General features: G+C 41.3%; 1 long non-coding RNA gene across 1 annotated transcript; it reads left to right on the top strand.

The window, feature by feature from the left end:
- The first annotated feature begins 6787 nt into the window (after positions 1-6787).
- Positions 6788-7757, top strand: LOC118598042. Its single transcript, XR_004947093.1, has 2 exons — positions 6788-7623; positions 7693-7757. It is a non-coding gene; the product is annotated as an uncharacterized LOC118598042 (long non-coding RNA).
- The last annotated feature ends 663 nt before the right edge of the window (positions 7758-8420 follow it).

The following is an 8420-nucleotide window of genomic DNA, read 5'->3' as shown; positions in this document are numbered from 1 at the left end:
GGTGGCAGGGCTGTAGCTTTCCGTTTGTTGAACACCTCCGCCAAGTAATGGTAACACTTGGGAACAACAGACAAGTCTACAGGAGTGAGCGCTGGAGGTTTGGTTACTGGAACTGTTGCAGCACGGAGGCAGTTTGCCAGACAAAATGGGCTCCAGGTGCTGATCCTAGAGTTAGACCAATCTATTTGGGGGTTATGCAGTTTGAGCCATGGGTAGCCCAAGAGTATAGGTGTTTCAGGAGCGGTGATGACTTTAAAACTGATCATTTCGTGGTGGTTATCGGCAATAAGAAGGGATACAGGTTCAGTGGCATGGGTTATTGTGGAGATGATTGTCCCATACAGGGCTTTAGCAGTTATCGGGGAGTCGAGTTGGGAAATTTTTAGCTCGAGCTGGTGAGCTAATTTTCTGTCTATGAGGTTATCATCAGCTCCAGAATCAATCAGTACCGGAAACGCGATTGAGGTATGACTGTTGTAGAGGGTGCCTGGAAGGCAGGGTCTGGAGTGTTCTTTGTTAGGCGTACGGCTCACCAAAACCCCCAGTTTCATTGGTGAGCCTGATCTTTTGGCCGCGACAGACAGTTTGTAATGAAATGTCCGGCTTTACCGCAGTACAGACAGTTGCCGAGCTGAAGTCTTCGCTGGCGTTCCTCGGATGTGAGGCGTGTTCTGCCCAGCTGCATGGGTTCCTCAATGGGTTCATGTAGAGGTCGTGACGGTCGAGTCGAGACGCCTAAAGACGGTGGATAGAAGGTCTCACGATCCCTAGACAGGCCAGACGCAGCCTTCGCCCTTTTTTCTCATTGGCACTCCCGGAGGCGATTGTCGAGCCTGATGAGAGAGTTGGATCAGACAATTCTGGTTAGGAGACTGGTCTTTGCAGACTAGCTCGTCTTTGAGACGGTCATTTAATCCCCTCCTGAAAGCTCTCATGAGTGCTACCTCATTCCACCCAGAATCTGCAGCCAGGGTCTGAAACTCCACAGAGTAATCAGCTGCACTTCTTGATCCCTGAACAAGGTCTAGTAAGCGGTCTTCTGCTGGACCACCATGGTCTGGGTGCTTGAACACACTTTTGAAATTAGCTTCAAAAGATACATAAGAGGCTGAGAGGAAGGAACAGCGTGATTCTGCTGCCTCTGCCCATTTTTTTTTAATCTCCAATCTGCATTTGAGTCATTCCTTCTCCTGGGTTCCGTCTTGCCTGCCACCAGTAAAACAGCATTTACAATATCATGCCTGCTTTACAAAATGTATGTCCAAAGCAATTACAAGGCAAAGATGTGAAAAATGGCATGTATGAAGAACATTTAAAAAATACATCAGGGATGTGCACGTGCAAAAGCAAATAACAGCTGTAAAAAGCTACTAATTAGTAGATTATTACTGCGCAATATGGTAAATACTAATGTCTGTGGGGAAAAGTGACCAAGAGTAGACCTCCTTCCTGCATCCAGGGTGGAGGAGTAGTTTGATGAAGGAGCTTACCTGGGTTACCACAGTATGTGCAGAGAGTGGGAGGTATTGACTTGATGTACATAAGCTATCTCCTAAAGAGAATACAGGGGACAGCCCTGTACAGAACCAGCTTTCTTTACTTATCCAGCTGCTTCTGTCTGTCTATGCTATCCTTCCCCCACACCACAACGGGATAAAGTTCTGAGGAGGGCTCTGCCAACCCAAAAGACCTCAGTCAGGGAATGGTAGGCTATGTTCGAGTTCCCTCCCTACTGTCAGGAGGGAGCCATGTCCTTAGTACTGACTGCACTCAATCTCCCATCAACCCCAGCACACGATGTCTGGATATCTCCTCCTCTGATTCTCATCAGTCTATCAGCCACAGGACTGTTCAGACCACATGCAGTGTGAAGCATTGCTTGAGCCTTTCTGCCTGCATACCAAGCATTCCTCTCTGACCTGATCACACATTACTTGATCTTGTTTTGTGCCTGAAGCTGCCTCTTTGCTGCCTGCCCACATATCATTCTGATTTAGCCTAGTGGACTTTTAGCTTAGCCTTGCTCCTGTCTGCCTTTCACTGTCCAATAAACCTGCCGCAAGTGGAACGAGCTGTCTGCTGATTTTTGACACCTACGCACTAACTACTAAAAGTTACAGATACAATGTCGGACTTTCTAGTGCCTGGATTTTAAAAACAGTTTTGACACCATGCTAAACACTTTTTTTAACTGCAAATATTCTGTCACTGATTTCCTGATGTAAAAACCTAAGAAGATGTTGGTCTTCATCACCACTTTGGCTTTGAAGTACAAGTGGTTCTGAATGGACCATCTTGACGGCTCTTTGTTGTCCCTCTCAACAACACGACGATTATGGAGGTGTTATTTTAGGCAGGTGGCAGACACTAGAGTAATCAAGGTGAAGGTGGACGTGGAAAAGACCAAACAAAGGATGGTTGAAGACTTGTATAACAGGTTTGGAAGCAAAGATGGAAGGATATGTAGCAGGTTAGGATGATCAACGACAGAGATGGAAATATTTCGATAGGTTCTACAAGATGAATGAGGAGAAGAGGGGGATGTTGTGGAACAGGAGGTAGCAAAGATTAGTGAGGTTTAAGTGAGAACGACTTTGAAGAGAATGAAGAGTGGTTAGACAGTTGGTCCTGACAACATATATCAAATCAAATCAATCTTTATTTATAGAGCACTTTTCCAACGATTGTAGCTTAAAGTGTTTCACATGGAAATCTGGCTTGACACTAAGTGGGGAAACGATATATTGGGGACCTGTCCACATCAGTGACTCATCGCTCACATTCACAGAGGAAGCCAGCATAGGATCCTCTTTGATCAAAGCAACACAGTAAAAAGTCTTCAAGGGGTATTGTTCATGTAACACTATTTATTTAAGTACTTTTATTTCAAAAAAATAATAAAACACATTATGTTTGATTAGGTTCTATGAAAGTAATTTAAAAAAATACCTTTGCAACTCAAAATGTACTAAAATAAAATGATTTAGCTGAACTACGGCACAAAGCTAAATTTCTTTAGCTCTCTTTCAGTTTATTGTTTTAAGCAATAGCTTCTCTAAACTCGGTCACTTAGCTTTAGCATTACCTTAACACTGTGCTTAATGATGCTTTTAGCCTGTATCATTACTAGGTTGATTATTAATAAAGCAAAGAATCATAAAGTGAAACATTTTATTTTTAAGGTGTTTTATTTTGTCCAGCTCTCATGAAACAATGTAAAATTTACTGATGTTTGATATTATCACATTAAAATGTAAACTTATATATCAATACAGAAATTCTTTAATGTCTTTTAGATAAAGAAGAGTTTCAAAAATGCTCCGCTGTTCACTGGACCATGAATGAGTTGGATTGGCGCAGCCCAAAACTAAAAAACCTCCACGTGGAACTGATACAGGTAAGATAAACTGGTTAAAATAAATATTACTTAAAACACGAATATGTTGTATTGTCTAATTCTCAAAAAGATATTATAAATGAACATTAAATTATAAATTTAATGTGATTTTCAGTCTTCAATTTCAAGCTAGAAAATTGAAAGTGGAGATGAGATCTGGCTATTAGGAGCTAATTCACATTTTGATGATTGACAGTGTATTGAAAGGTATGCAAACATATCAAATTGATCAGATGCAGTCTGGCTTCCTCTTTGGCAGCAGTGACAGAATGTTCAAGTCTGTTCTATTACTCCTCATGGGCTAGCATTTAAGTAAGTCAGAATTATAATTTTTCAGATCTTTCAATGTCGCCGTAAGGACTCGCCTTTAAACTTTGAAGTTCTAAATATCTCTGGTGTGTTGTGTCTCACGGGAAGTTGCAGAAGGTGCCATGCATGAAGTGTTGGAGTCAGAATGAAGATTTCCCATGCCATGCTCCAGATGCGGCAGGCATTGTCAGGAGATCCTGTTCTTACAGGCATTACGATTTTTGAAGAGACTGCTGTTTTCTGGTTTGGGATTCACCGAGACTCGAAAGAAAAACCTGTGAAGTATTGTAAAGGGAATAGTTCTCTTAAAATTGTAACCCTGTTTTTTGTATTCTTGTTTTAAATGTTGACAATTTGACCTAATTATGTTAAATTGGTTGTTAAGTTTTACTTCTATACTTGGAATTTAAGGAGAACTTTTAAAACTGTATGCTTGCAACTTTCAAAATAAAAGACCTCTTTGTATTTCTTAAATTCTTCTTAGTCGAAACAAAAAAAAAATACTTTTTTGAAACTTACATTTGAGTATATAAAAGAATTATAATATGAGTGCATGCAGCTTATTTTTATTAGGTACTACCTACTCAAGTTTAATAATGTTTTAAAAGTATTTCTTTCTCAATAATTAAGTTGACTATACTTGAAATCATTTATTTTGAAAAAAATCTATATCACATTTCACCAACTCAAAATTCCCCTTTGTTCACTAAACTACAAAAAATTACTTGGAAAATGTTGCCTTGTTTTTTTAAGTGATATGAAAGGAATACTTTTCACAGTGAAGGAGCCAGACCTGAGATCCCAGTACAGCATATATGTGGACAAAAGAATCCAGGAAAGGTGGCAGTTTTTCAGTTCCAGTGCCAAAGCGGTTCTTTGGTTTCGGTTCCTAATCGGTGCCAATTACGGTACTTCAGCAATAGAGAATAATGTATACATCTTCCCCAATCAAGACATTTTCATTCACATACTGACGCATGGTCAAGACCTCCGTATCAAAAATTAAAGTTTTGGGTGTCTCGTTTTTTTTTTTTTTGACATGCTGGTTGTTCCCACTAAATCAGAGCTCAACAACCTCCGAGCTGCAAACCGACAGAGCACCCCTCTTTCGCTCAAACCGGCGGTGTGCCCCTTTTTCGTCAGGTGGTGAATTTGCTGCTCAGCACATGTCAAACATGTGATCTTGAGTCTGTCTGAGGAGTTACCGGGGAATTAATCTCACTTGGGGGGTGTGTCTGGATGACAGCCGCTTCTGCTGCTTCTGTGTCTCTATGAACGAGTTTGAAGGCTTTTCTGCATTAACCAGAGAGATGGAAAAATAGGGGAGCTTTTTTTATTATTATTATTGTCTCGACGAAAATAAATAAAACATCACAGTTCAGGAGAGCCGAACAGGCTGCCTGCACTCCTTGCAGCGGCTGTCTCTCTTGATCGAGTGAGCCCCGCTGAAGTCCGGTTGCAGCCAGAGCACGCCACGGTGCAACAGGAAAGAAACGCTCCTATTTGATTAATATTTAGTTCTTGATTGGCTGAAACAGTGACCTGTCAAACTTAAGTGACCTGCTATAAAATGCAGCCAGACATTCTAGCGCTGTGCGGCGCGTGCTCTCATGCTCGCCTCGTCCACGGCTTTATATGAGTCCACCCACTATCGCAGGAAAGGCAAAGAGATTGGCTAGAACTTCAAAGTACTGAAGAGAGTAGAAGTTACTGACATGTCCTCAGACAAATAGACCTTCAATGAAATTTAGCACCAAAATGCGGCACCGTTTGCAGCAGCTTCTTTCGGTTTCGGTAGAACTACATGAATCATAATGGTTCTTGTGGAACCGAACTTCGGTGCCCAACCCTATTTCTGAATGGAATATTCATCAAATCCTGGAGTGACAAGATGCCTGAAGAATGAGGAGATGTCCTCGAGGCCTTTTTTCAGAATAACAAATCTGAATACTAAAAGCACCCTTAGAAACGGCTGCCTACTATAACTTTACTCCTGACATAGTGAACAGCTTAAAAGTGTGTTCACTACAATAAAAGTCTTATGCACAGACTGGAAAGCACAGCTTAACAATGACCTTTTTAGAACCTACCCATCCATTAAAATTTGTTTGGTTAAATTGTACAGTTTTTTGTTTAACGAACATCTCATTTTTAGAATCTAGGTCATTCTTTGAGTACCTTTTATTTAATGGGTTGTTTTTTGCACACTCCCAGAATTACTACAGTTCATTTGTATTCACTGCATTTATATGTTCAGGAAGACTCTCCCTCCTGTCCTAAATTAGTTTGGCACGTTGTTTATTTCATGCCATTATAACTTAACGCTACTCAAACACACAATGCAACATGACAGTGACTGATGGAGGAAATGTGGGGGTGAAAATGACCCCAACAGAGTGGATAAACGCCTCATTTCTCTGTACATGCGCATGACAGATTTACTAATATTTAAACAGTGGTGCTGACAGAGGAGAGAATGTGAAGGTCATATTGATCCATGTTTCAAATTTACCACAGTTAAGATTGAAGCTTTAAAAACTGAAAATGCAAAGACTTGGTACACATGTTTATGAATCTTGTTTTTGCACTTTTAAAAGTTTCATCTAAATTTCTGAGAAATATGAAATTATAATACACAAACAAACAAACATATACAAAGTTTAGCAACAACCCAGTGCATAGATGTGGGTCTTGGCAATGGCTCAAAGTTGCCAAGTTTGTGCTGATCAGGTCTTTAGAAGATAGCCTCATGATCTAGTGACAGAAAAGGCTTTTTTTTAATATATATAGGTAAATTTCATACTTGTTTGAAGTGGTCGATGAGAATTCCCAATATTTTCTAGATGAGCAATCAATTTATTTTTTTCTAAAACAACATGTTTTAAGTCCAACTCTAGAACACTGTTCTGGTTCAGATCAGATACTATCGTCCATGTGTCACTTTCCTCAGTTGCCTTCAGTTCTCCCTTCTTAACACATTCTTTTTTAAAAGATATTTTTTATTCTTTATTGAAGGTTATTCAAGTTAAAAACTGACCAATCAGATGCCTCAGTAATAGCATGTGGTGCCTCGAACATTTGCAGAGTTCCCCGAGCTCGTTTTCAGGTCTTCTGATTGAAATTTTATAAAATATACTCTGAGAGGAACAAAAATATTCATCAAATCACCTGTTGGAACAAACATTAAACTCCACAAGGTGGACGCAATCATTAAAGAATTGTAGGGAAGATATTAATAATTGTCAAACCATACACAAATTAAAAGCACTTATGAAGGTGATATAATTAATGAGTATGAAGAAACAATGACAAAATCATACATACACTGAAAACCCACACAGAAAAGGTAATCATTAAAAAAAAAAACATGTCTGAAAAAATTACATTCGAGTTTTATTTTAAAAAGTATATTTATTTTATGTAATTCATGTCATGGTTCTGCTCTGCTCCTTCACCCCTCCCTTCCTTCCTCCACTCTAATCTCACTCACCTGTGCTGATTAAGCTCTCATTGTGCTACAGCTGGTGTTCACTCTATTTAAGGTCCTCAGTTCCACTTCCACCCTGCCAGTTCGTTGAATCAGTCACGTTCCAGCTAGTAATAATCCTTGCACCTCTAGTCTTTTCATGTTTTTGACCCTTTTCTGGCCTGGTAACGAGTTTAAGCCTGTCCCCTTTCTGGAGTTTTTCTGCCCTGGTTTTTCCTCCTCTGTTTCCATCCTGAAGAGGCGTGACGTTTCCAGACCCCTCATCTCAACACGGAGTAAAGCTGCTCCAACACTGGTCTTCACCCTCCGGTGGATTCTCATCCGGTACACAGCAGCAGTGGGGGGAAATCTTCCATCATTCCTGACACCATCCGCCCTGCACTCGGACGCTTCAAAGACTCTTCTCTCACGTCTGCTTCTGGAGTTCTACGTAAGAGATCACCATCACCCCAAGCGTGGAACCAGGATCTCTAAATAACTCTGCTTATCTGACTTTCAGGCTCACCTGTGCATCTGGCGGCCCACTGGTTAATTCTACCTCCCTAATAAACACTTTAATTGTGACCTGTTTGCTCTGTTTTGGGTTGTCCTCCTGATTTCTTAACAATTCATGCATTTTTTAAGCTATAATTTGACTCCCGATCGACCTGTAAATTGAGAGTGTTGTTTTCTCTTTTTTTCACCACAACGGACCGGTGCAGTAACCACTAAAATGAAGACGCTGCTAAAATCCGCCTCTCGGTCTCTCGCTCCAATCTTCCCTCACTTGTGAACAAGACCCCAAGATATTTAGACTCCTCCACCTGAGGCAGGAGCACTCCACCCACTGAGAGAGGGCAAACTACCTTTCTCCGGTCCAGAACCATGACCTCAGAGTTAGCGGTGCTGACCCTCATCCCAGCCGCTTCACACTCGGCTGCAAACCGCTCCAATACATGCTGGAGGTCCTGGATCCATGGAGTCAGCAGAACAACATCATCTGCAAAGAGCAGAGAGGAAATCCTTTGGTCCCCAAACCAGACCCCCTCCGGCCCCTGGCTGCGCCTAGAAATTCTGTCCATGAAGACTATGAACAGAACCGGTGATAAAGGGCAGCCCTGCCGGAGTCCAACATGCACCAGAAACAGGTCTGACTTACTGCCGGCCATGCGAACCAAGCTCCTGCTCCGGTCGTACAGTGACCGGACAGCCCTGAGTAAGGCTCCTTGTACCCCGTACTCCCAGAGC

The sequence above is a fragment of the Oryzias melastigma genome, linkage group LG22 (assembly GCF_002922805.2).
Source record: "Oryzias melastigma strain HK-1 linkage group LG22, ASM292280v2, whole genome shotgun sequence".
Lineage (NCBI taxonomy): Eukaryota > Metazoa > Chordata > Actinopteri > Beloniformes > Adrianichthyidae > Oryzias > Oryzias melastigma.
This window is presented reverse-complemented; position numbering and strand designations above follow the sequence as displayed.